This window comes from Belonocnema kinseyi, chromosome 9 (genome assembly GCF_010883055.1).
Source record: "Belonocnema kinseyi isolate 2016_QV_RU_SX_M_011 chromosome 9, B_treatae_v1, whole genome shotgun sequence".
NCBI classification, from domain to species: domain Eukaryota; kingdom Metazoa; phylum Arthropoda; class Insecta; order Hymenoptera; family Cynipidae; genus Belonocnema; species Belonocnema kinseyi.
In genome coordinates, this window is record NC_046665.1 from 105,681,798 (window position 1) to 105,686,539 (window position 4,742).

Below are 4,742 nucleotides of genomic sequence, written 5' to 3' on the forward strand. Positions count from 1 at the left end.
TTGGGGTCGCTGAACACGAATCCATTCGCAGAATTGAGCCAGCACGTCAGGATTTTCCCTAAATTGACAACCCTCAAACCCACAAACTAACAAGCCCCAAATTCACAAACCCCAAACTCCAAACCAAAAAGTTCCAAACCCACAAGCTCCATATCAACAAACCCACAAACCCCAAACCCACAAACCTCAAACCAACAAGTTCCAAACCCAAAAACTCCAAATACACAAGCTCCATACCCACAAACCTATAAGCCCCATACCCACGAACCTAAATAACTCATAAATCCAAAACCCACAAACCCCAAACCCACAAAGTTCATATCCACAACCGTAAAAAACCCAAACCCACATACCCTAAACCCACATGCTTCATATCCAAAAACCTACAAACCCCAAACCCACAAAGCTACAACCCACCAACCCCAATTCTACAAATCCAGCTACTTTACATCTTATAATACCAAATGAGAAGTTGGTATAATTTGGGGTTTGTTAGTTTGGGGTTTGGGATTGTTGGTTTGGGGTTTCTAAGTTTTTAGATATTGAGCTTGTAGGTTTGGAGTTCGTGTGTTTGGTATTATTGGTTTGGAGTCTGTACGTTTGTGGATATTGAGCTTGTGGGTTTGGAGTCGTGGGTTTAGGGTTTGTTCGTGCGTGGATATGGAGTTTGTTTGTTTGGGGTTTGTGGGTTTGGGGGTTTCAGGTTTGTGGATATGGAGCTTGTGTATTTGAACTTTGTGGGTTTGAAGCTTGTGGATTTGGGGGTTTTAGGTTTGTGGATATGGAGCTTGTGTATTTGGAGTTTGTGGGTTTGGAGGTTGTGGATTTGGGGTTTGTGGTTTTGGAGGTTGTGGATTCGGGGTTTATGGATTTGAAGCTTTTTGGTTTTTTTTTTTACGAGGGCTGCTGGACAATGTTCAAAAACACACCAGGAAGGGTCCGCACTTCCTGGTAGTGTGGGGATCTTAAATAACATCGCCACAGTGACCCCAATATATATAAGAAAATATACATAATGAGACCACGGCGCCGATGCTACCAAGGGACCCACTAAAAACCACCACCCTTTCTCCTTGGCATAATTCCCCCCGGAACGGCTTTCGCATTACTTCAGGGGGTGCCGTTTTCTTGGCCGTGCTTCGGCCATCTTCCTTTTTGCCAACTTGGCCTTTCCTCCTATTTCTGGGCTTGCTCTTGGACCTGCCCAGCTGTGATGTTACATTCGGCGTGCGGGAGGCTTCTTCAACGAGGCGGCCTCCCTATACGCCAAGCATCTCAGCGTCCCCGGCAGATGATCGGTCCGGGGTTGCTCTTCTTTGGCGGTGCAGAGGCAGCACTGTGGCGTACTCTCGCACGCCACAACCCTATGACCCTCCTTGCCGCATCTCCAACACATCTTTGATCTATCAGGGCCCTCGCAGCCAGCTGCCATGTGGCCGTAGCCTAGGCAGCGGTAGCAGCGCACCCTCTCTACTTTCTTATGTACGCGGCAGGACACCCACCCCACCTTGAGGTGTCCCGTGCGTACAAGTCTCTCGGCCAACTCTTCTTTCACCTCCACGAAAGCCCTCAGATTGCCTCTGAAGAGTCTTGTCGTGAGGCTGACCTTCACCTCACCCACATGTTTATTGCCGAAGTGGCTTCTTACGGCCGCTTCGACCTCCTCTTCGTCTGTTGAGGTATCGAGGTCCAAGACTTCGACCTCCACCCGGGGGGCGAGCTCACGCACGTTACCCCCCTCCCCTAGAGCTCCGCGTATTGCCGCTGACAGCTCAGCTCTGCCCTTGCCTGTAGGCCCAAACTCTACAAGGTCCTCTCCGTTTCTGGTCTCCCTGACACCCTTGATTTTTACACCAAGGGCGTCAGGGCTAACCTTTCGCTTGAGGTCCTTGAGAACCTCGGCATAGCTCAAACCCTCGGCCGGTTTGATAAGAACAGCCTCGGGTCGAGCTCTTCTCCTGAGTTTTTTCCGCTTTCTGATGTTGCTGGAAGCAGACTTCTCTTCTTCGTCGTTCTTGTTTGGAGTCGAGGTCGCTGGCGCTGAAGCGTTAGCGGTCCTCGGCTTCTTACGCCTTTGCTTAGAGGGTCCAGCCTCCATGGGACTCAAAGTGGTCTCCCTCTCTCGCTTCCTTTCGCGGGGAGTAGGATTCACCACGGCTTCGTCTGTTTGAGTACCACTTTGGCTGGTCCTCTTCTTGCTCCTTAACTTTCGGGTCATGGCCCTCGTTCTCGCCGTTCGTCCAACGTTCTTGATCAGATCCCTATGAAGACCTTCGGTCGTCACAGTGTAATCGCGAAGTTGGACTATGAGGCTCTCCGCTCTTTGCAGCCCGTCCCTAATTGGGAGCCACATATTCTTCTTCTCCCTGCTGAAAGCCACCATTTCTTCAATGGTGTCATGCAGCTGTTCGAAGAGATCATATGTCTCGCCAAGCTGGGCATCCATTTCTGAGATGTCCTTCTTGTGGACGGATATCTCCCTGCTAGCTCCTTCCTCGGTGACGTCCAAAGGACCTCGAAGCTCCTCACAGAAGCTCCTGTCCAAGTATGTTTGGTCCCCCCCAAAATCCATGGGACCGGTACTGATCACCGGGGCCACCCCGGGTTATTTGATTTCCCCGGTACCACCCTTATCTGGGAAGCGTTCCCCTATCCGCAACCTGGAGAGGCGCCCGATGGAGGACCAGCAACCCCACAAGGGAAGCTTTTTGGTTTGGGGTTTGTGGGTTTGTTGATATGGAGCTTGTGGGTTTGGGGCTTGTTGGTTTGGAGTTTGTAGGTTTGGGGACAAAATTTATGCAGAAATTCCAGTTTTTTAAACCATTTTTTTGAATTTTACTACAAATTCTCGCATGCTGGCTCAATTCTGCGAATGAATTCGTGTTCAGCGACCCAAAAAACATCAAGTATACCTATTAGAATCCTAGTAGACAGGCAAAACCATTTTGTGTTCCTGTGTTATTAATTACTTATTAATTTTTATAGTGGTCTGTTAATAAATAATATGTCGTTGATTGCGATATTTTCATATCAGAGTCAAGATAAGAAGTTGCTCACTGTTTTCAACATTTTTTGATTTGTCTATATTGACTAGTTCTAACATACTAAAATGTAATTGAAGGCAATCAAATTAATTTTAGATCACAACAGAATGAACTATTTTTCCCTATTTATTCTTCGATGTGCTCAATGATTTTCGAGTAAAATTAAAAGACACTGAACTGAAAATAAAATAATAATAAACAATTTATATTGTTTTTTACATATTTTTTTCCATTTTTATGGAATACCTCTAGTTTATAGCAGCTTAGGAAACTTCCATTAATTATGTAAAGATGATGTTTGAAAATTTTTCAACTTACTATGAATGTTGCTGAAATTGTCGTGAAGGTTCCAAATGAAAAGACTGCCGGTGAAAAAATCGAATTTTTCTGCCGACAAATGCCCGAATAATGCATTTATTAAAAAAGATCACAAGATTAATGAGAAAATTATGAATTTTGCTAACTTCATCCTAAAGTTTGTTATTAAAAAAAATTGTATTAAAAAAAACGAATTTTTCTTTCGAAAAACGCCTGATTACTGCATTTGTTCATTAAATTAGTTTATAAGAAAAATAATGTTAACCTTAAAAGAATTTTTTTAGAAATAATATCGTTTCCATTCAAATTTCTTGCAATATAACTTGAAAAAACGTATAGTTATGGAAAATCGTAAAAAACATTTTTTTAACAAATAATTTGTTTATAAAAAATGTGTATGTTTATTGTCTAATATTAAAACATCTTCAACTAATGGCAATTTTTTCGTTATTTTTGTTTATTTATAAAAAAATTGAAACCTAATTCAAAAATCAGGCTCGACAACTCTCTTTTAGAAATTTTCTCAGCTTTTTACAAATTTTTGTTGTTTAAATCGGTCAATATTTGTGAGCTGTACGTTGTTTTTTTGAACCAAAAAAGTCATTTTTTTCACTGTGCCTCGTTGGTTTGAATTGAGTACTTTAACATGATGTGGTGAGAATGCATGTGACTTTTTGGAGAAAATATTCTAAACGTAATAGTAAGTCATAAATGTGCGGATAGTAATATTTCTCAAGCGTAGAATGTATTTTCTCAGTCATGTTCCATTCTTTTGTCGATGGACGACGTTTCAGTGTCATGAAATAAGTGACTTACATCAGGAACGTCACAAACTTAGCCGTAAATTACCGGTAAGTTCTCAATCAATTTTATTTTTGAGAATTTACGAGAATTAAGTTTTTTCACCGAAATAAATGTAAACTTTTAAGCTCAAATGGTTTTCAACGCACCTATTTTGAGTTTCAATAACTTAGGGAATATTTTTCAAATTATTATCCAGGTATTAGCTATCTGCTTCACTCTATTCTCTTGAAAAACAAGTCAGATTCGTAAATTTCCTAATTTAAAAAATTTTCATTTTAGACTTTTATTTTTGAGCTTACAGTTTTAATTTAAATAAATTAAAAATGCAGACCTGAACAATTAAAAATTACATTGTTTTGAAGTTGAACATTTTGGATACAAAAATTTATGATTAAACGTTTATTATGTATTTAAAATATTTAGAAGTTCTAAACAAATCTCAAAAAAATTTAAATTTAAAAGCATTTAAAACCACTTCTATATTTCTCAAGAGAAGAAAATAGCCACTGTATAATTGAATTGGTTGTTGCGGAAGAGAGACAAATAGCGAATTCGGTTATCTTGTACTGATGCACT